Source organism: Dendrobates tinctorius, unplaced genomic scaffold (assembly GCF_039654945.1).
Source record: "Dendrobates tinctorius isolate UK_male_01 unplaced genomic scaffold, ASM3965494v1 ptg000204l, whole genome shotgun sequence".
NCBI lineage: Eukaryota > Metazoa > Chordata > Amphibia > Anura > Dendrobatidae > Dendrobates > Dendrobates tinctorius.
In genome coordinates, this window is record NW_027361871.1 from 1,821,929 (window position 1) to 1,845,000 (window position 23,072).

The 23,072-nt window shown below is 37.8% G+C and overlaps 13 non-coding genes across 13 annotated transcripts; 5 read left to right on the forward strand and 8 right to left on the reverse strand.

The window, feature by feature from the left end:
* Positions 1–220: 220 nt before the first annotated feature.
* TRNAT-AGU (transfer RNA threonine (anticodon AGU)) lies at positions 221–294 on the reverse strand. Its single transcript has one exon. It is a non-coding gene; the product is annotated as a tRNA-Thr (tRNA).
* Positions 295–850: 556 nt separating this feature from the next.
* Positions 851–932, forward strand: TRNAS-GCU (transfer RNA serine (anticodon GCU)). The gene has a single exon. It is a non-coding gene; the product is annotated as a tRNA-Ser (tRNA).
* A 1,055-nt stretch (positions 933–1,987) lies between these two features.
* TRNAT-AGU (transfer RNA threonine (anticodon AGU)) lies at positions 1,988–2,061 on the reverse strand. Its single transcript has one exon. It is a non-coding gene; the product is annotated as a tRNA-Thr (tRNA).
* Positions 2,062–3,894: 1,833 nt separating this feature from the next.
* On the reverse strand, positions 3,895–3,968 carry TRNAT-AGU (transfer RNA threonine (anticodon AGU)). The gene has a single exon. It is a non-coding gene; the product is annotated as a tRNA-Thr (tRNA).
* Positions 3,969–4,520: 552 nt separating this feature from the next.
* On the forward strand, positions 4,521–4,602 carry TRNAS-GCU (transfer RNA serine (anticodon GCU)). The gene has a single exon. It is a non-coding gene; the product is annotated as a tRNA-Ser (tRNA).
* A 1,197-nt stretch (positions 4,603–5,799) lies between these two features.
* On the reverse strand, positions 5,800–5,873 carry TRNAT-AGU (transfer RNA threonine (anticodon AGU)). The gene has a single exon. It is a non-coding gene; the product is annotated as a tRNA-Thr (tRNA).
* Positions 5,874–7,566: 1,693 nt separating this feature from the next.
* Positions 7,567–7,640, reverse strand: TRNAT-AGU (transfer RNA threonine (anticodon AGU)). Its single transcript has one exon. It is a non-coding gene; the product is annotated as a tRNA-Thr (tRNA).
* Positions 7,641–8,196: 556 nt separating this feature from the next.
* On the forward strand, positions 8,197–8,278 carry TRNAS-GCU (transfer RNA serine (anticodon GCU)). Its single transcript has one exon. It is a non-coding gene; the product is annotated as a tRNA-Ser (tRNA).
* Positions 8,279–14,636: 6,358 nt separating this feature from the next.
* On the reverse strand, positions 14,637–14,710 carry TRNAT-AGU (transfer RNA threonine (anticodon AGU)). The gene has a single exon. It is a non-coding gene; the product is annotated as a tRNA-Thr (tRNA).
* Positions 14,711–16,407: 1,697 nt separating this feature from the next.
* On the reverse strand, positions 16,408–16,481 carry TRNAT-AGU (transfer RNA threonine (anticodon AGU)). The gene has a single exon. It is a non-coding gene; the product is annotated as a tRNA-Thr (tRNA).
* A 556-nt stretch (positions 16,482–17,037) lies between these two features.
* Positions 17,038–17,119, forward strand: TRNAS-GCU (transfer RNA serine (anticodon GCU)). Its single transcript has one exon. It is a non-coding gene; the product is annotated as a tRNA-Ser (tRNA).
* Positions 17,120–21,553: 4,434 nt separating this feature from the next.
* TRNAT-AGU (transfer RNA threonine (anticodon AGU)) lies at positions 21,554–21,627 on the reverse strand. The gene has a single exon. It is a non-coding gene; the product is annotated as a tRNA-Thr (tRNA).
* Positions 21,628–22,183: 556 nt separating this feature from the next.
* On the forward strand, positions 22,184–22,265 carry TRNAS-GCU (transfer RNA serine (anticodon GCU)). The gene has a single exon. It is a non-coding gene; the product is annotated as a tRNA-Ser (tRNA).
* The last annotated feature ends 807 nt before the right edge of the window (positions 22,266–23,072 follow it).

Consider the following 23,072-nt stretch of genomic DNA (forward strand, 5'->3'; position numbering starts at 1 on the left):
ACATAAAGGTGAGATACATTGGATAAAAGGATTAGAGATGCATAGAGAGGAGGCATTTTAAAACTAAATCAACTGGTTTTACATTGTCATGGTTGAAGCCATCTTTCTTCCTTTATATCGCTTACATAGAATAGATTTTTAATCTCACAATTGCACTATCAGTCGCAAGTGAAACACCTATTTTTAAGATAGGAAGCTTCTTTGTGAGGAGATGAAAACAAGGCACTGCTGAGATTCGAACTCAGGATCTCCTGTTTACTAGACAGGCGCTTTAACCAACTAAGCCACAGTACCAGAAGATGGCATGCACTTGAAATCAAAGGAAGATTGAAGCACCAATCGAACATTCAACTGGTTAGCGCAGCAGAATAATATTGAGCTTGAGTTCCATTCCACGTAGAGCAGAAACATGGAATAAGATTTCAATCTCAGTCATAACACTTAAGAAGCCAAGTAAATTTTGAAGAGCATTCATTTAAAAGACTGACAAATTTACAGAAGCTGTATCGAGGACAAAGGCTTTGAAGTTTTGCAATTGAATGAGCCATCTTTTAGCACAGCTGAAATTTGGGACTTGTTTTGCTTCCAAGTTATGACACAGAATAGACAGATTGAAGAAATGCCATGGCAAAACCAAAAGGAGGAAAAATTATGACTAATTGATATTAAAAACCTCAGCACTGGTTCATTTCTGATAGAGTTTTCCCCAAGCTAACTTCAAACAACAGGCACTGTAGTTGACGAGATAAGGCAACTCTGACAAAAGCCAACATACAATCTTCAGTGAAAAAACACTGACTGGTAAAAACTCTCTCAACATCTTCCCACCTAAACGCACGGGCACTATGTAGACGAGGTGGCCGAGTGGTTAAGGTGATGGACTGCTAATCCATTGTGCTCTGCATGCATGGGTTCGAATCCCATCCTCGTCGGATTAATCTGCTTCTTCTTTCATGTTGAATGGTTTGGTTTTCATTTTTAACCCAAGCGGTGGACACTTCAAGCATGAAAGTTTACAATACTCCTGTGCTGCTATCAAACTTTGCAGAGTCAGATCTGTAAATCCACTCGTTTTAATTTGTAAAGCTTGATGCCATCCTATATTCTGTAAAGAAAATTATATCCTCTAATTCCTTTTAAAGTGTTTCAACAGCAGAGAATTTTTTTTCTCAATTGCACTATATTAGGGCTGTGGGAAATTAATATTTGATGACAAACAAGAGTAAAAGTCCTCTTTTTGGGGTAAAAACCCACAAAATGAGATGAAGAATAGAAAGTACTGCTGACATTCAAAATCAAGATTTTCCTTTAACTAAATAGGCTCTTTGACCAACTAAGCCAAAGGACAAACAGGTGCGAAACATTAAAAACGCCTGCTTAGAGAGTTAAACAGCCCTAAACTGAGATAAAGAAGGAAAAGGACTGCTGGCATTCAAATTCAAGATTTTCCATTTACTAAATAGGCTCTTTGACCAACTAAGACAAAGGACAAACAGGTGTGATACATTTGAAAGCCTGCTTAGAGAGTTAAACAGCCCTAAACTGAGATAAAGAAGGAAGAGGACTGCTGGCATTCAAATTCAAGATTTTCTGTTTACTAAACAGGCTCTTTGACCAACTAAGACAAAGGACAAACAGGTGTGATACATTAGAAAGCCTGCTTAGAGAGTTAAGAAGCCCCAAACTGACATAAAGAAAGAATAGCTGGCATTCAAATTCAAGATTTTCTGTTTACTAAACAGGCTCTTTGACCAACTAAGCCAAAGGACATAAAGGTGAGATACATTGGATAAAAGGATTAGAGATGCATAGAGAGGAGGCATTTTAAAACTAAATCAACTGGTTTTACATTGTCATGGTTGAAGCCATCTTTCTTCCTTTATATCGCTTACATAGAATAGATTTTTAATCTCACAATTGCACTATCAGTCGCAAGTGAAACACCTATTTTTAAGATAGGAAGCTTCTTTGTGAGGAGATGAAAACAAGGCACTGCTGAGATTCGAACTCAGGATCTCCTGTTTACTAGACAGGCGCTTTAACCAACTAAGCCACAGCACCAGAAGATGGCATGCATTTGAAATCCAAGGAAGATTGAAGCACCAATCGAACATTCAACTGGTTAGCGCAGCAAAACAATATTGAGCTTGAGTTCCATTCCACGTAGAGCAGAAACATGGAATAACATTTCAATCTCAGTCATAACACTTAAGAAGCCAAGTAAATTTTGAAGAGCATTCATTTAAAAGACTGACAAATTTACAGAAGCTGTATCGAGGACAAAGGCTTTGAAGTTTTGCAATTGAATGAGCCATCTTTTAGCACAGCTGAAATTTTGGACTTGTTTTGCTTCCAGGTTATGACACAGAATAGACAGATTGAAGAAATGCCATGGCAAAACCAAAAGGAGGAAAAATTATGACTAATTGATATTAAAAACCTCAGCACTGGTTCATTTCTGATAGAGTTTTCCTCAAGCTAACTTCAAACAACAGGCACTGTAGTTGACGAGATAAGGCAACTCTGACAAAAGCCAACATACAATCTTCAGTGAAAAAACACTGACTGGTAAAAACCCTCTCAACATCTTCCCACCTAAACGCACAGGTGCTATGTAGAAGAAGTGGCCGAGTGGTTAAGGCGATGGACTGCTAATCCATTGTGCTCTGCATGCATGGGTTAGAATTCCATCCTCGTCGGATTAATCTGCTTCTTCTTTCGTGTTGAATGGTTTGGTTTTCATTTTTAACCCAAGCGGTGGACACTGCAAGCATGAAAGTTTACAATACTCCTGTGCTGCTATCAAACTTTGCAGAGTCAGATCTGTAAATCCACTGGTTTTAATTTGTAAAGCTTGATGCCATCCTATATTCTGTAAAGAAAATTATATCCTCTAATTCCTTTTAAAGTGTTTCAACAGCAGACAATTTTTTTCTCAATTGCACTATATTAGGGCTGTGGGAAATTAATATTTGATGACAAACAAGAGTAAAAGTCCTCTTTTTGGGGTAAAAACCCACAAAATGAGATGAAGAATAGAAAGCACTGCTGACATTCAAAATCAAGATTTTCCTTTTACTAAATAGGCTCTTTGACCAACTAAGCCAAAGGACAAACAGGTGCGAAACATTAAAAAGCCTGCTTAGAGAGTTAAACAGCCCTAAACTGAGATAAAGAAGGAAAAGGACTGCTGGCATTCAAATTCAAGATTTTCCATTTACTAAATAGGCTCTTTGACCAACTAAGACAAAGGACAAACAGGTGTGATACATTAGAAAGCCTGCTTAGAGAGTTAAACAGCCCTAAACTGAGATAAAGAAGGAAGAGGACTGCTGGCATTCAAATTCAAGATTTTCTGTTTACTAAACAGGCTCTTTGACCAACTAAGACAAAGGACAAACAGGTGTGATACATTAGAAAGCCTGCTTAGAGAGTTAAGAAGCCCCAAACTGACATAAAGAAAGAATAGCACTGCTGGCATTCAAATTCAAGATTTTCTGTTTACTAAACAGGCTCTTTGACCAACTAAGACAAAGGACAAATAGGTGTGATACATTAGAAAGCCTGCTTAGAGAGTTAAGAAGCCCCAAACTGACATAATGAAAGAATAGCTGGCATTCAAATTCAAGATTTTCTGTTTACTAAACAGGCTCTTTGACCAACTAAGCCAAAGGACATAAAGGTGAGATACATTGGATAAACGGATTAGAGATGCATAGAAAGGATGCATTTCAAAACTAAATCAACTGGTTTTACATTGTCATGCTTGAAGCCATCTTTCTTCCTTTATATCTCTTAGGTAGAAGAGATTTTTAATCTCACAATTGCACTATCAGTGGCAAGTGAAACACTTATTTTTAATATAGGAAGCTTCTTTGTGAGGAGATGAAAACAAGGCACTGCTGAGATTCGAACTCAGGATCTCCTGTTTACTAGACAGGCGCTTTAACCAACTAAGCCACAGTACCAGAAGATGGCATGCACTTGAAATCAAAGGAAGATTGAAGCACCAATCGAACATTCAACTGGTTAGCGCAGCAGAATAATATTGAGCTTGAGTTCCATTCCACGTAGAGCAGAAACATGGAATAAGATTTCAATCTCAGTCATAACACTTAAGAAGCCAAGTAAATTTTGAAGAGCATTCATTTAAAAGACTGACAAATTTACAGAAGCTGTATCGAGGACAAAGGCTTTGAAGTTTTGCAATTGAATGAGCCATCTTTTAGCACAGCTGAAATTTGGGACTTGTTTTGCTTCCAAGTTATGACACAGAATAGACAGATTGAAGAAATGCCATGGCAAAACCAAAAGGAGGAAAAATTATGACTAATTGATATTAAAAACCTCAGCACTGGTTCATTTCTGAGTTTTCCCCAAGCTAACTTCAAACAACAGGCACTGTAGTTGACGAGATAAGGCAACTCTGACAAAAGCCAACATACAATCTTCAGTGAAAAAACACTGACTGGTAAAAACTCTCTCAACATCTTCCCACCTAAACGCACGGGCACTATGTAGACGAGGTGGCCAAGTGGTTAAGGTGATGGACTGCTAATCCATTGTGCTCTGCATGCATGGGTTCGAATCCCATCCTCGTCGGATTAATCTGCTTCTTCTTTCATGTTGAATGGTTTGGTTTTCATTTTTAACCCAAGCGGTGGACACTTCAAGCATGAAAGTTTACAATACTCCTGTGCTGCTATCAAACTTTGCAGAGTCAGATCTGTAAATCCACTCGTTTTAATTTGTAAAGCTTGATGCCATCCTATATTCTGTAAAGAAAATTATATCCTCTAATTCCTTTTAAAGTGTTTCAACAGCAGAGAATTTTTTTTCTCAATTGCACTATATTAGGGCTGTGGGAAATTAATATTTGATGACAAACAAGAGTAAAAGTCCTCTTTTTGGGGTAAAAACCCAAAAAATGAGATGAAGAATAGAAAGTACTGCTGACATTCAAAATAAAGATTTTCCTTTAACTAAATAGGCTCTTTGACCAACTAAGCCAAAGGACAAACAGGTGCGAAACATTAAAAACGCCTGCTTAGAGAGTTAAACAGCCCTAAACTGAGATAAAGAAGGAAAAGGACTGCTGGCATTCAAATTCAAGATTTTCCATTTACTAAATAGGCTCTTTGACCAACTAAGACAAAGGACAAACAGGTGTGATACATTAGAAAGCCTGCTTAGAGAGTTAAACAGCCCTAAACTGAGATAAAGAAGGAAGAGGACTGCTGGCATTCAAATTCAAGATTTTCTGTTTACTAAACAGGCTCTTTGACCAACTAAGACAAAGGACAAACAGGTGTGATACATTAGAAAGCCTGCTTAGAGAGTTAAGAAGCCCCAAACTGACATAAAGAAAGAATAGCACTGCTGGCATTCAAATTCAAGATTTTCTGTTTACTAAACAGGCTCTTTGACCAACTAAGACAAAGGACAAATAGGTGTGATACATTAGAAAGCCTGCTTAGAGAGTTAAGAAGCCCCAAACTGACATAAAGAAAGAATAGCTGGCATTCAAATTCAAGATTTTCTGTTTACTAAACAGGCTCTTTGACCAACTAAGCCAAAGGACATAAAGGTGAGATACATTGGATAAACGGATTAGAGATGCATAGAAGGGATGCATTTCAAAACTAAATCAACTGGTTTTACATTGTCATGCTTGAAGCCATCTTTCTTCCTTTATATCTCTTAGGTAGAAGAGATTTTTAATCTCACAATTGCACTATCAGTGGCAAGTGAAACACTTATTTTTAAGATAGGAAGCTTCTTTGTGAGGAGATGAAAACAAGGCACTGCTGAGATTCGAACTCAGGATCTCCTGTTTACTAGACAGGCGCTTTAACCAACTAAGCCACAGTACCAGAAGATGGCATGCACTTGAAATCAAAGGAAGATTGAAGCACCAATCGAACATTCAACTGGTTAGCGCAGCAGAATAATATTGAGCTTGAGTTCCATTCCACGTAGAGCAGAAACATGGAATAAGATTTCAATCTCAGTCATAACACTTAAGAAGCCAAGTAAATTTTGAAGAGCATTCATTTAAAAGACTGACAAATTTACAGAAGCTGTATCGAGGACAAAGGCTTTGAAGTTTTGCAATTGAATGAGCCATCTTTTAGCACAGCTGAAATTTGGGACTTGTTTTGCTTCCAAGTTATGACACAGAATAGACAGATTGAAGAAATGCCATGGCAAAACCAAAAGGAGGAAAAATTATGACTAATTGATATTAAAAACCTCAGCACTGGTTCATTTCTGATAGAGTTTTCCCCAAGCTAACTTCAAACAACAGGCACTGTAGTTGACGAGATAAGGCAACTCTGACAAAAGCCAACATACAATCTTCAGTGAAAAAACACTGACTGGTAAAAACTCTCTCAACATCTTCCCACCTAAACGCACGGGCACTATGTAGACGAGGTGGCCGAGTGGTTAAGGTGATGGACTGCTTATCCATTGTGCTCTGCATGCATGGGTTCGAATCCCATCCTCGTCGGATTAATCTGCTTCTTCTTTCATGTTGAATGGTTTGGTTTTCATTTTTAACCCAAGCGGTGGACACTTCAAGCATGAAAGTTTACAATACTCCTGTGCTGCTATCAAACTTTGCAGAGTCAGATCTGTAAATCCACTCGTTTTAATTTGTAAAGCTTGATGCCATCCTATATTCTGTAAAGAAAATTATATCCTCTAATTCCTTTTAAAGTGTTTCAACAGCAGAGAATTTTTTTTCTCAATTGCACTATATTAGGGCTGTGGGAAATTAATATTTGATGACAAACAAGAGTAAAAGTCCTCTTTTTGGGGTAAAAACCCACAAAATGAGATGAAGAATAGAAAGTACTGCTGACATTCAAAATCAAGATTTTCCTTTAACTAAATAGGCTCTTTGACCAACTAAGCCAAAGGACAAACAGGTGCGAAACATTAAAAACGCCTGCTTAGAGAGTTAAACAGCCCTAAACTGAGATAAAGAAGGAAAAGGACTGCTGGCATTCAAATTCAAGATTTTCCATTTACTAAATAGGCTCTTTGACCAACTAAGACAAAGGACAAACAGGTGTGATACATTTGAAAGCCTGCTTAGAGAGTTAAACAGCCCTAAACTGAGATAAAGAAGGAAGAGGACTGCTGGCATTCAAATTCAAGATTTTCTGTTTACTAAACAGGCTCTTTGACCAACTAAGACAAAGGACAAACAGGTGTGATACATTAGAAAGCCTGCTTAGAGAGTTAAGAAGCCCCAAACTGACATAAAGAAAGAATAGCTGGCATTCAAATTCAAGATTTTCTGTTTACTAAACAGGCTCTTTGACCAACTAAGCCAAAGGACATAAAGGTGAGATACATTGGATAAAAGGATTAGAGATGCATAGAGAGGAGGCATTTCAAAACTAAATCAACTGGTTTTACATTGTCATGCTTGAAGCCATCTTTCTTCCTTTATATCGCTTACATAGAAGAGATTTTTAATCTCACAATTGCACTATCAGTCGCAAGTGAAACACCTATTTTTAAGATAGGAAGCTTCTTTGTGAGGAGTTGAAAACAAGGCACTGCTGAGATTCGAACTCAGGATCTCCTGTTTACTAGACAGGCGCTTTAACCAACTAAGCCACAGCACCAGAAGATGGCATGCATTTGAAATCCAAGGAAGATTGAAGCACCAATCGAACATTCAACTGGTTAGCGCAGCAAAACAATATTGAGCTTGAGTTCCATTCCACGTAGAGCAGAAACATGGAATAACATTTCAATCTCAGTCATAACACTTAAGAAGCCAAGTAAATTTTGAAGAGCATTCATTTAAAAGACTGACAAATTTACAGAAGCTGTATCGAGGACAAAGGCTTTGAAGTTTTGCAATTGAATGAGCCATCTTTTAGCACAGCTGAAATTTGGGACTTGTTTTGCTTCCAAGTTATGACACAGAATAGACAGATTGAAGAAATGCCATGGCAAAACCAAAAGGAGGAAAAATTATGACTAATTGATATTAAAAACCTCAGCACTGGTTCATTTCTGATAGAGTTTTCCCCAAGCTAACTTCAAACAACAGGCACTGTAGTTGACGAGATAAGGCAACTCTGACAAAAGCCAACATACAATCTTCAGTGAAAAAACACTGACTGGTAAAAACCCTCTCAACATCTTCCCACCTAAATGCACGGGCGCTATGTAGACGAGGTGGCCGAGTGGTTAAGGTGATGGACTGCTAATCCATTGTGCTCTGCATGCATGGGTTCGAATCCCATCCTCGTCGGATTAATCTGCTTCTTCTTTCATGTTGAATGGTTTGGTTTTCATTTTTAACCCAAGCGGTGGACACTTCAAGCATGAAAGTTTACAATACTCCTGTGCTGCTATCAAACTTTGCAGAGTCAGATCTGTAAATCCACTCGTTTTAATTTGTAAAGCTTGATGCCATCCTATATTCTGTAAAGAAAATAATATCCTCTAATTCCTTTTAAAGTGTTTCAACAGCAGACAATTTTTTTTCTCAATTGCACTATATTAGGGCTGTGGGAAATTAATATTTGATGACAAACAAGAGTAAAAGTCCTCTTTTTGGGGTAAAAACCCACAAAATGAGATGAAGAATAGAAAGTACTGCTGACATTCAAAATCAAGATTTTCCTTTTACTAAATAGGCTCTTTGACCAACTAAGCCAAAGGACAAACAGGTGCGAAACATTAAAAACACCTGCTTAGAGAGTTAAACAGCCCTAAACTGAGATAAAGAAGGAAAAGAACTGCTGGCATTCAAATTCAAGATTTTCCATTTACTAAATAGGCTCTTTGACCAAGTAAGACAAAGGACAAACAGGTGTGATACATTAGAAAGCCTGCTTAGAGAGTTAAACAGCCCTAAACTGAGATAAAGAAGGAAGAGGACTGCTGGCATTCAAATTCAAGATTTTCTGTTTACTAAACAGGCTCTTTGACCAACTAAGACAAAGGACAAATAGGTGTGATACATTAGAAAGCCTGCTTAGAGAGTTAAGAAGCCCCAAACTGACATAAAGAAAGAATAGCTGGCATTCAAATTCAAGATTTTCTGTTTACTAAACAGGCTCTTTGACCAACTAAGCCAAAGGACATAAAGGTGAGATACATTGGATAAAAGGATTAGAGATGCATAGAGAGGAGGCATTTCAAAACTAAATCAACTGGTTTTACATTGTCATGCTTGAAGCCATCTTTCTTCCTTTATATCGCTTACATAGAAGAGATTTTTAATCTCACAATTGCACTATCAGTCGCAAGTGAAACACCTATTTTTAAGATAGGAAGCTTCTTTGTGAGGAGATGAAAACAAGGCACTGCTGAGATTCGAGCTCAGGATCTCCTGTTTACTAGACAGGCGCTTTAACCAACTAAGCCACAGCACCAGAAGATGGCATGCATTTGAAATCCAAGGAAGATTGAAGCACCAATCGAACATTCAACTGGTTAGCGCAGCAAAACAATATTGAGCTTGAGTTCCATTCCACGTAGAGCAGAAACATGGAATAACATTTCAATCTCAGTCATAACACTTAAGAAGCCAAGTAAATTTTGAAGAGCATTCATTTAAAAGACTGACAAATTTACAGAAGCTGTATCGAGGACAAAGGCTTTGAAGTTTTGCAATTGAATGAGCCATCTTTTAGCACAGCTGAAATTTGGGACTTGTTTTGCTTCCAAGTTATGACACAGAATAGACAGATTGAAGAAATGCCATGGCAAAACCAAAAGGAGGAAAAATTATGACTAATTGATATTAAAAACCTCAGCACTGGTTCATTTCTGATTGAGTTTTCCCCAAGCTAACTTCAAACAACAGGCACTGTAGTTGACGAGATAAGGCAACTCTGACAAAAGCCAACATACAATCTTCAGTGAAAAAACACTGACTGGTAAAAACCCTCTCAACATCTTCCCACCTAAATGCACAGGCGCTATGTAGAAGAGGTGGCCGTGTGGTTAAGGTGATGGACTGCTAATCCATTGTGCTCTGCATGCATGGGTTCGAATCCCATCCTCGTCAGATTAATCTGCTTCTTCTTTCATGTTGAATGGTTTGGTTTTCATTTTTAACCCAAGCGGTGGACACTTCAAGCATGAAAGTTTACAATACTCCTGTGCTGCTATCAAACTTTGCAGAGTCAGATCTGTAAATCCACTCGTTTTAATTTGTAAAGCTTGATGCCATCCTATATTCTGTAAAGAAAATTATATCCTCTAATTCCTTTTAAAGTGTTTCAACAGCAGAGAATTTTTTTTCTCAATTGCACTATATTAGGGCTGTGGGAAATTAATATTTGATGACAAACAAGAGTAAAAGTCCTCATTTTGGGGTAAAAACCCACAAAATGAGATGAAGAATAGAAAGTACTGCTGACATTCAAAATCAAGATTTTCCTTTTACTAAATAGGCTCTTTGACCAAGTAAGACAAAGGACAAACAGGTGTGATACATTAGAAAGCCTGCTTAGAGAGTTAAACAGCCCTAAACTGAGATAAAGAAGGAAGAGGACTGCTGGCATTCAAATTCAAGATTTTCTGTTTACTAAACAGGCTCTTTGACCAACTAAGACAAAGGACAAATAGGTGTGATACATTAGAAAGCCTGCTTAGAGAGTTAAGAAGCCCCAAACTGACATAAAGAAAGAATAGCTGGCATTCAAATTCAAGATTTTCTGTTTACTAAACAGGCTCTTTGACCAACTAAGCCAAAGGACATAAAGGTGAGATACATTGGATAAAAGGATTAGAGATGCATAGAGAGGAGGCATTTCAAAACTAAATCAACTGGTTTTACATTGTCATGCTTGAAGCCATCTTTCTTCCTTTATATCGCTTACATAGAAGAGATTTTTAATCTCACAATTGCACTATCAGTCGCAAGTGAAACACCTATTTTTAAGATAGGAAGCTTCTTTGTGAGGAGATGAAAACAAGGCACTGCTAAGATTCGAACTCAGGATCTCCTGTTTACTAGACAGGCGCTTTAACCAACTAAGCCACAGCACCAGAAGATGGCATGCAATTGAAATCCAAGGAAGATTGAAGCACCAATCGAACATTCAACTGGTTAGCGCAGCAAAACAATATTGAGCTTGAGTTCCATTCCACGTAGAGCAGAAACATGGAATAACATTTCAATCTCAGTCATAACACTTAAGAAGCCAAGTAAATTTTGAAGAGCATTCATTTAAAAGACTGACAAATTTACAGAAGCTGTATCGAGGACAAAGGCTTTGAAGTTTTGCAATTGAATGAGCCATCTTTTAGCACAGCTGAAATTTGGGACTTGTTTTGCTTCCAAGTTATGACACAGAATAGACAGATTGAAGAAATGCCATGGCAAAACCAAAAGAAGGAAAAATTATGACTAATTGATATTAAAAACCTCAGCACTGGTTCATTTCTGATAGAGTTTTCCCCAAGCTAACTTCAAACAACAGGCACTGTAGTTGACGAGATAAGGCAACTCTGACAAAAGCCAACATCCAATCTTCAGTGAAAAAACACTGACTGGTAAAAACCCTCTCAAAATCTTCCCACCTAAACGCAGGGGTGCTATGTAGATGAGGTGGCCGAGTGGTTAAGGCGATGGACTGCTAATCCATTGTGTTCTGCATGCATGGGTTCAAATCCCATCCTCGTCGTATTAATCTGTTTCTTCTTTCGTGTTGAATGGTTTGGTTTTCATTTTTAACCCAAGTGGTGGACACTTCAAGCATGAAAGTTTACAATACTCCTGTGCTGCTATCAAACTTTGCAGAGTCAGATCTGTAAATCCACTCATTTTAATTTGTAAAGCTTGATGCCATCCTATATTCTGTAAAGAAAATTATATCCTCTAATTCCTTTTAAAGTGTTTCAACAGCAGACAATTTTTTTTCTCAATTGCATTATATTAGGGCTGTGGGAAATTAATATTTGATTACAAACAAGAGTAAAAGTCCTCTTTTGGGGGTAAAAACCCACAAAATGAGATGAAGAATAGAAAGCACTGCTGACATTCAAAATCAAGATTTTCCTTTTACTAAATAGGCTCTTTGACCAACTAAGCCAAAGGACAAACAGGTGCGAAACATTAAAAAGCCTGCTTAGAGAGTTAAACAGCCCTAAACTGAGATAAAGAAGGAAAAGGACTGCTGGCATTCAAATTCAAGATTTTCCATTTACTAAATAGGCTCTTTGACCAACTAAGACAAAGGACAAACAGGTGTGATACATTAGAAAGCCTGCTTAGAGAGTTAAACAGCCCTAAACTGAGATAAAGAAGGAAGAGGACTGCTGGCATTCAAATTCAAGATTTTCTGTTTACTAAACAGGCTCTTTGACCAACTAAGACAAAGGACAAACAGGTGTGATACATTAGAAAGCCTGCTTAGAGAGTTAAGAAGCCCCAAACTGACATAAAGAAAGAATAGCACTGCTGGCATTCAAATTCAAGACTTTCTGTTTGCTAAACAGGCTCTTTGACCAACTAAGCCAAAGGACATAAAGGTGAGATACATTGGATAAACGGATTAGAGATGCATAGAAAGGAGGCATTTCAAAACTAAATCAACTGGTTTTACATTGTCATGCTTGAAGCCATCTTTCTTCCTTTATATCGCTTAGATAGAAGAGATTTTTAATCTCACAATTGCACTATCAGTCGCAAGTGAAACACCTATTTTTAAGATAGGAAGCTTCTTTGTGAGGAGATGAAAACAAGGCACTGCTGAGATTCGAACTCAGGATCTCCTGTTTACTAGACAGGCGCTTTAACCAAGTAAGCCACAGCACCAGAAGATGGCATGCACTTGAAATCAAAGGAAGATTGAAGCACCAATCGAACATTCAACTGGTTAGCGCAACAAAATAATATTGAGCTTGAGTTCCATTCCACGTAGAGCAGAAACATGGAATAAGATTTCAATCTCAGTCATAACACTTAAGAAGCCAAGTAAATTTTGAAGAGCATTCATTTAAAAGACTGACAAATTTACAGAAGCTGTATCGAGGACAAAGGCTTTGAAGTTTTGCAATTGAATGAGCCATCTTTTAGCACAGCTGAAATTTGGGACTTGTTTTGCTTCCAAGTTATGACACAGAATAGACAGATTGAAGAAATGCCATGGCAAAACCAAAAGGAGGAAAAATTATGACTAATTGATATTAAAAACCTCAGCACTGGTTCATTTCTGATAGAGTTTTCCCCAAGCTAACTTCAAACAACAGGCACTGTAGTTGACGAGATAAGGCAACTCTGACAAAAGCCAACATACAATCTTCAGTGAAAAAACACTGACTGGTAAAAACCCTCTCAACATCTTCCCACCTAAACGCACAGGTGCAATGGAGAAGAAGTGGCCGAGTGGTTAAGGTGATGGACTGCTAATCCTTTGTGCTCTGCATGCATGGGTTCGAATTCCATCCTCGTCGGATTAATCTGCTTCTTCTTTCGTGTTGAATGGTTTGGTTTTCATTTTTAACCCAAGCGGTGGACACTTCAAGCATGAAAGTTTACAATACTCCTGTGCTGCTATCAAACTTTGCAGAGTCAGATCTGTAAATCCACTGGTTTTAATTTGTAAAGCTTGATGCCATCCTATATTCTGTAAAGAAAATTATATCCTCTAATTCCTTTTAAAGTGTTTCAACAGCAGACAATTTTTTTTCTCAATTGCACTATATTAGGGCTGTGGGAAATTAATATTTGATGACAAACAAGAGTAAAAGTCCTCTTTTTGGGGTAAAAACCCACAAAATGAGATGAAGAATAGAAAGCACTGCTGACATTCAAAATCAAGATTTTCCTTTTACTAAATAGGCTCTTTGACCAACTAAGCCAAAGGACAAACAGGTGCGAAACATTAAAAAGCCTGCTTAGAGAGTTAAACAGCCCTAAACTGAGATAAAGAAGGAAAAGGACTGCTGGCATTCAAATTCAAGATTTTCCATTTACTAAATAGGCTCTTTGACCAACTAAGACAAAGGACAAACAGGTGTGATACATTAGAAAGCCTGCTTAGAGAGTTAAACAGCCCTAAACTGAGATAAAGAAGGAAGAGGACTGCTGGCATTCAAATTCAAGATTTTCTGTTTACTAAACAGGCTCTTTGACCAAGTAAGACAAAGGACAAACAGGTGTGATACATTAGAAAGCCTGCTTAGAGAGTTAAGAAGCCCCAAACTGACATAAAGAAAGAATAGCACTGCTGGCATTCAAATTCAAGATTTTCTGTTTACTAAACAGGCTCTTTGACCAACTAAGACAAAGGACAAATAGGTGTGATACATTAGAAAGCCTGCTTAGAGAGTTAAGAAGCCCCAAACTGACATAAAGAAAGAATAGCTGGCATTCAAATTCAAGATTTTCTGTTTACTAAACAGGCTCTTTGACCAACTAAGCCAAAGGACATAAAGGTGAGATACATTGGATAAACGGATTAGAGATGCATAGAAAGGATGCATTTCAAAACTAAATCAACTGGTTTTACATTGTCATGCTTGAAGCCATCTTTCTTCCTTTATATCTCTTAGGTAGAAGAGATTTTTAATCTCACAATTGCACTATCAGTCGCAAGTGAAACACCTATTTTTAAGATAGGAAGCTTCTTTGTGAGGAGATGAAAACAAGGCACTGCTGAGATTCGAACTCAGGATCTCCTGTTTACTAGACAGGCGCTTTAACCAACTAAGCCACAGCACCAGAAGATGGCATGCATTTGAAATCCAAGGAAGATTGAAGCACCAATCGAACATTCAACTGGTTAGCGCAGCAAAACAATATTGAGCTTGAGTTCCATTCCACGTAGAGCAGAAACATGGAATAACATTTCAATCTCAGTCATAACACTTAAGAAGCCAAGTAAATTTTGAAGAGCATTCATTTAAAAGACTGACAAATTTACAGAAGCTGTATCGAGGACAAAGGCTTTGAAGTTTTGCAATTGAATGAGCCATCTTTTAGCACAGCTGAAATTTGGGACTTGTTTTGCTTCCAAGTTATGACACAGAATAGACAGATTGAAGAAATGCCATGGCAAAACCAAAAGGAGGAAAAATTATGACTAATTGATATTAAAAACCTCAGCACTGGTTCATTTCTGATAGAGTTTTCCCCAAGCTAACTTCAAACAACAGGCACTGTAGTTGACGAGATAAGGCAACTCTGACAAAAGCCAACATACAATCTTCAGTGAAAAAACACTGACTGGTAAAAACCCTCTCAACATCTTCCCACCTAAACGCACAGGTGCTATGGAGAAGAAGTGGCCGGGTGGTTAAGGCGATGGCCTGCTAATCCTTTGTGCTCTGCATGCATGGGTTCGAATTCCATCCTTGTCGGATTAATCTGCTTCTTCTTTCGTGTTGAATGGTTTGGTTTTCATTTTTAACCCAAGCGGTGGACACTTCAAGCATGAAAGTTTACAATACTCCTGTGCTGCTATCAAACTTTGCAGAGTCAGATCTGTAAATCCACTGGTTTTAATTTGTAAAGCTTGATGCCATCCTATATTCTGTAAAGAAAATTATATCCTCTAATTCCTTTTAAAGTGTTTCAACAGCAGACAATTTTTTTTCTCAATTGCACTATATTAGGGCTGTGGGAAATTAATATTTGATGACAAACAAGAGTAAAAGTCCTCTTTTTGGGGTAAAAACCCACAAAATGAGAAGAAGAATAGAAAGCACTGCTGACATTCAAAATCAAGATTTTCCTTTTACTAAATAGGCTCTTTGACCAACTAAGCCAAAGGACAAACAGGTGCAAAACATTAAAAAGCCTGCTTAGAGAGTTAAACAGCCCTAAACTGAGATAAAGAAGGAAAAGGACTGCTGGCATTCAAATTCAAGATTTTCCATTTACTAAATAGGCTCTTTGACCAACTAAGACAAAGGACAAACAGGTGTGATACATTAGAAAGCCTGCTTAGAGAGTTAAACAGCCCTAAACTGAGATAAAGAAGGAAGAGGACTGCTGGCATTCAAATTCAAGATTTTCTGTTTACTAAACAGGCTCTTTGACCAACTAAGACAAAGGACAAACAGGTGTGATACATTAGAAAGCCTGCTTAGAGAGTTAAGAAGCCCCAAACTGACATAAAGAAAGAATAGCACTGCTGGCATTCAAATTCAAGATTTTCTGTTTGCTAAACAGGCTCTTTGACCAACTAAGCCAAAGGACATAAAGGTGAGATACATTGGATAAACGGATTAGAGATGCATAGAAAGGAGGCATTTCAAAACTAAATCAACTGGTTTTACATTGTCATGCTTGAAGCCATCTTTCTTCCTTTATATCGCTTAGATAGAAGAGATTTTTAATCTCACAATTGCACTATCAGTTGCAAGTGAAACACCTATTTTTAAGATAGGAAGCTTCTTTGTGAGGAGATGAAAACAAGGCACTGCTGAGATTCGAACTCAGGATCTCCTGTTTACTAGACAGGCGCTTTAACCAACTAAGCCACAGCACCAGAAGATGGCATGCACTTGAAATCAAAGGAAGATTGAAGCACCAATCGAACATTCAACTGGTTAGCGCAGCAAAATAATATTGAGCTTGAGTTCCATTCCACGTAGAGCAGAAACATGGAATAAGATTTCAATCTCAGTCATAACACTTAAGAAGCCAAGTAAATTTTGAAGAGCATTCATTTAAAAGACTGACAAATTTACAGAAGCTGTATCGAGGACAAAGGCTTTGAAGTTTTGCAATTGAATGAGCCATCTTTTAGCACAGCTGAAATTTGGGACTTGTTTTGCTTCCAAGTTATGACACAGAATAGACAGATTGAAGAAATGCCATGGCAAAACCAAAAGGAGGAAAAATTATGACTAATTGATATTAAAAACCTCAGCACTGGTTCATTTCTGATAGAGTTTTCCCCAAGCTAACTTCAAACAACAGGCACTGTAGTTGACGAGATAAGGCAACTCTGACAAAAGCCAACATACAATCTTCAGTGAAAAAACACTGACTGGTAAAAACCCTCTCAACATCTTCCCACCTAAATGCACGGGCGCTATGTAGACGAGGTGGCCGAGTGGTTAAGGTGATGGACTGCTAATCCATTGTGCTCTGCATGCATGGGTTCGAATCCCATCCTCGTCGGATTAATCTGCTTCTTCTTTCGTGTTGAATGGTTTGGTTTTCATTTTTAACCCAAGCGGTGGACACTTCAAGCATGAAAGTTTACAATACTCCTGTGCTGCTATCAAACTTTGCAGAGTCAGATCTGTAAATCCACTGGTTTTAATTTGTAAAGCTTGATGCCATCCTATATTCTGTAAAGAAAATTATATCCTCTAATTCCTTTTAAAGTGTTTCAACAGCAGACAATTTTTTTTCTCAATTGCACTATATTAGGGCTGTGGGAAATTAATATTTGATGACAAACAAGAGTAGAAGTCCTCTTTTTGGGGTAAAAACCCACAAAATGAGATGAAGAATAGAAAGCACTGCTGACATTCAAAATCAAGATTTTCCATTTACTAAATAGGCTCTTTGACCAACTAAGACAAAGGACAAACAGGTGTGATACATTAGAAAGCCTGCTTAGAGAGTTAAACAGCCCTAAACTGAGATAAAGAAGGAAGAGGACTGCTGGCATTCAAATTCAAGATTTTCTGTTTACTAAACAGGCTCTTTGACCAACTAAGACAAAGGACAAACAGGTGTGATACATTAGAAAGCCTGCTTAGAGAGTTAAGAAGCCCCAAACTGACATAAAGAAAGAATAGCACTGCTGGCATTCAAATTCAAGATTTTCTGTTTACTAAACAGGCTCTTTGACCAACTAAGACAAAGGACAAATAGGTGTGATACATTAGAAAGCCTGCTTAGAGAGTTAAGAAGCCCCAAACTGACATAAAGAAAGAATAGCTGGCATTCAAATTCAAGATTTTCTGTTTACTAAACAGGCTCTTTGACCAACTAAGCCAAAGGACATAAAGGTGAGATACATTGGATAAACGGATTAGAGATGCATAGAAAGGATGCATTTCAAAACTAAATCAACTGGTTTTACATTGTCATGCTTGAAGCCATCTTTCTTCCTTTATATCTCTTAAGTAGAAGAGATTTTTAATCTCACAATTGCACTATCAGTGGCTAGTGAAACAACTATTTTTAAGATAGGAAGCTTCTTTGTGAGGAGATGAAAACAAGGCACTGCTGAGATTCGAACTCAGGATCTCCTGAGACAGGCGCTTTATCCAACTAAGCCACAGTACCAGAAGATGGCATGCACTTGAAATCAAAGGAAGATTGAAGCACCAATCGAACATTCAACTGGTTAGCGCAGCAAAATAATATTGAGTTTGAGTTCCATTCCACGTAGAGCAGAAACATGGAATAAGATTTCAATCTCAGTCATAACACTTAAGAAGCCAAGTAAATTTTGAAGAGCATTCATTTAAAAGACTGACAAATTTACAGAAGCTGTATCGAGGACAAAGGCTTTGAAGTTTTGCAATTGAATGAGCCATCTTTTAGCACAGCTGAAATTTGGGACTTGTTTTGCTTCCAAGTTATGACACAGAATAGACAGATTGAAGAAATGCCATGGCAAAACCAAAAGGAGGAAAAATTATGACTAATTGATATTAAAAACCTCAGCACTGGTTCATTTCTGATAGAGTTTTCCCCAAGCTAACTTCAAACAACAGGCACTGTAGTTGACGAGATAAGGCAACTCTGACAAAAGCCAACATACAATCTTCAGTGAAAAAACACTGACTGGTAAAAACCCTCTCAACATCTTCCCACCTAAACGCACAGGTGCTATGGAGAAGAAGTGGCCGAGTGGTTAAGGCGATGGACTGCTAATCCTTTGTGCTCTGCATGCATGGGTTCGAATTCCATCCTCGTCGGATTAATCTGCTTCTTCTTTCGTGTTGAATGGTTTGGTTTTCATTTTTAACCCAAGCGGTGGACACTTCAAGCATGAAAGTTTACAATACTCCTGTGCTGCTATCAAACTTTGCAGAGTCAGATCTGTAAATCCACTGGTTTTAATTTGTAAAGCTTGATGCCATCCTATATTCTGTAAAGAAAATTATATCCTCTAATTCCTTTTAAAGTGTTTCAACAGCAGACAATTTTTTTTCTCAATTGCACTATATTAGGGCTGTGGGAAATTAATATTTGATGACAAACAAGAGTAAAAGTCCTCTTTTTGGGGTAAAAACCCACAAAATGAGATGAAGAATAGAAAGCACTGCTGACATTCAAAATCAAGATTTTCCTTTTACTAAATAGGCTCTTTGACCAACTAAGCCAAAGGACAAACAGGTGCGAAACATTAAAAAGCCTGCTTAGACAGTTAAACAGCCCTAAACTGAGATAAAGAAGGAAAAGGACTGCTGGCATTCAAATTCAAGATTTTCCATTTACTAAATAGGCTCTTTGACCAACTAAGACAAAGGACAAACAGGTGTGATACATTAGAAAGCCTGCTTAGAGAGTTAAACAGCCCTAAACTGAGATAAAGAAGGAAGAGGACTGCTGGCATTCAAATTCAAGATTTTCTGTTTACTAAACAGGCTCTTTGACCAACTAAGCCAAAGGACATAAAGGTGAGATACATTGGATAAACGGATTAGAGATGCATAGAAAGGATGCATTTCAAAACTAAATCAACTGGTTTTACATTGTCATGCTTGAAGCCATCTTTCTTCCTTTATATCTCTTAAGTAGAAGAGATTTTTAACCTCACAATTGCACTATCAGTGGCTAGTGAAACAACTATTTTTAAGATAGGAAGCTTCTTTGTGAGGAGATGAAAACAAGGCACTGCTGAGATTCGAACTCAGGATCTCCTGAGACAGGCGCTTTAACCAACTAAGCCACAGTACCAGAAGATGGCATGCACTTGAAATCAAAGGAAGATTGAAGCACCAATCGAACATTCAACTGGTTAGCGCAGCAAAATAATATTGAGTTTGAGTTCCATTCCACGTAGAGCAGAAACATGGAATAAGATTTCAATCTCAGTCATAACACTTAAGAAGCCAAGTAAATTTTGAAGAGCATTCATTTAAAAGACTGACAAATTTACAGAAGCTGTATCGAGGACAAAGGCTTTGAAGTTTTGCAATTGAATGAGCCATCTTTTAGCACAGCTGAAATTTGGGACTTGTTTTGCTTCCAAGTTATGACACAGAATAGACAGATTGAAGAAATGCCATGGCAAAACCAAAAGGAGGAAAAATTATGACTAATTGATATTAAAAACCTCAGCACTGGTTCATTTCTGATAGAGTTTTCCCCAAGCTAACTTCAAACAACAGGCACTGTAGTTGACGAGATAAGGCAACTCTGACAAAAGCCAACATACAATCTTCAGTGAAAAAACACTGACTGGTAAAAACCCTCTCAACATCTTCCCACCTAAACGCACAGGTGCTATGGAGAAGAAGTGGCCGAGTGGTTAAGGCGATGGACTGCTAATCCTTTGTGCTCTGCATGCATGGGTTCGAATTCCATCCTCGTCGGATTAATCTGCTTCTTCTTTCGTGTTGAATGGTTTGGTTTTCATTTTTAACCCAAGCGGTGGACACTTCAAGCATGAAAGTTTACAATACTCCTCTCAAACTTTGCAGAGTCAGATCTGTAAATCCACTGGTTTTAATTTGTAAAGCTTGATGCCATCCTATATTCTGTAAAGAAAATTATATCCTCTAATTCCTTTTAAAGTGTTTCAACAGCAGACAATTTTTTTTCTCAATTGCACTATATTAGGGCTGTGGGAAATTAATATTTGATGACAAACAAGAGTAAAAGTCCTCTTTTTGGGGTAAAAACCCACAAAATGAGATGAAGAATAGAAAGCACTGCTGACATTCAAAATCAAGATTTTCCTTTTACTAAATAGGCTCTTTGACCAACTAAGCCAAAGGACAAACAGGTGCGAAACATTAAAAAGCCTGCTTAGACAGTTAAACAGCCCTAAACTGAGATAAAGAAGGAAAAGGACTGCTGGCATTCAAATTCAAGATTTTCCATTTACTAAATAGGCTCTTTGACCAACTAAGACAAAGGACAAACAGGTGTGATACATTAGAAAGCCTGCTTAGAGAGTTAAACAGCCCTAAACTGAGATAAAGAAGGAAGAGGACTGCTGGCATTCAAATTCAAGATTTTCTGTTTACTAAACAGGCTCTTTGACCAACTAAGACAAAGGACAAACAGGTGTGATACATTAGAAAGCCTGCTTAGAGAGTTAAGAAGCCCCAAACTGACATAAAGAAAGAATAGCACTGCTGGCATTCAAATTCAAGATTTTCTGTTTGCTAAACAGGCTCTTTGACCAACTAAGCCAAAGGACATAAAGGTGAGATACATTGGATAAAAGGATTAGAGATGCATAGAAAGGAGGCATTTCAAAACTAAATCAACTGGTTTTACATTGTCATGCTTGAAGCCATCTTTCTTCCTTTATATCGCTTAGATAGAAGAGATTTTTAATCTCACAATAGCACTATCAGTCGCAAGTGAAACACCTATTTTTAAGATAGGAAGCTTCTTTGTGAGGAGATGAAAACAAGGCACTGCTGAGATTCGAACTCAGGATCTCCTGTTTACTAGACAGGCGCTTTAACCAACTAAGCCACAGCACCAGAAGATGGCATGCACTTGAAATCAAAGGAAGATTGAAGCACCAATCGAACATTCAACTGGTTAGCGCAGCAAAATAATATTGAGCTTGAGTTCCATTCCACGTAGAGCAGAAACATGGAATAAGATTTCAATCTCAGTCATAACACTTAAGAAGCCAAGTAAATTTTGAAGAGCATTCATTTAAAAGACTGACAAATTTACAGAAGCTGTATCGAGGACAAAGGCTTTGAAGTTTTGCAATTGAATGAGCCATCTTTTAGCACAGCTGAAATTTGGGACTTGTTTTGCTTCCAAGTTATGACACAGAATAGACAGATTGAAGAAATGCCATGGCAAAACCAAAAGGAGGAAAAATTATGACTAATTGATATTAAAAACCTCAGCACTGGTTCATTTCTGATAGAGTTTTCCCCAAGCTAACTTCAAACAACAGGCACTGTAGTTGACGAGATAAGGCAACTCTGACAAAAGCCAACATACAATCTTCAGTGAAAAAACACTGACTGGTAAAAACCCTCTCAACATCTTCCCACCTAAATGCACGGGAGCTATGTAGACGAGGTGGCCGAGTGGTTAAGGTGATGGACTGCTAATCCATTGTGCTCTGCATGCATGGGTTCGAATCCCATCCTCGTCGGATTAATCTGCTTCTTCTTTCGTGTTGAATGGTTTGGTTTTCATTTTTAACCCAAGCGGTGGACACTTCAAGCATGAAAGTTTACAATACTCCTGTGCTGCTATCAAACTTTGCAGAGTCAGATCTGTAAATCCACTGGTTTTAATTTGTAAAGCTTGATGCCATGCTATATTCTGTAAAGAAAATTATATCCTCTAATTCCTTTTAAAGTGTTTCAACAGCAGACAATTTTTTTTCTCAATTGCACTATATTAGGGCTGTGGGAAATTAATATTTGATGACAAACAAGAGTAAAAGTCCTCTTTTTGGGGTAAAAACCCACAAAATGAGATGAAGAATAGAAAGCACTGCTGACATTCAAAATCAAGATTTTCCTTTTACTAAATAGGCTCTTTGACCAACTAAGCCAAAGGACAAACAGGTGCGAAACATTAAAAAGCCTGCTTAGACAGTTAAACAGCCCTAAACTGAGATAAAGAAGGAAAAGGACTGCTGGCATTCAAATTCAAGATTTTCCATTTACTAAATAGGCTCTTTGACCAACTAAGACAAAGGACAAACAGGTGTGATACATTAGAAAGCCTGCTTAGAGAGTTAAACAGCCCTAAACTGAGATAAAGAAGGAAGAGGACTGCTGGCATTCAAATTCAAGATTTTCTGTTTACTAAACAGGCTCTTTGACCAACTAAGACAAAGGACAAACAGGTGTGATACATTAGAAAGCCTGCTTAGAGAGTTAAGAAGCCCCAAACTGACATAAAGAAAGAATAGCACTGCTGGCATTCAAATTCAAGATTTTCTGTTTAC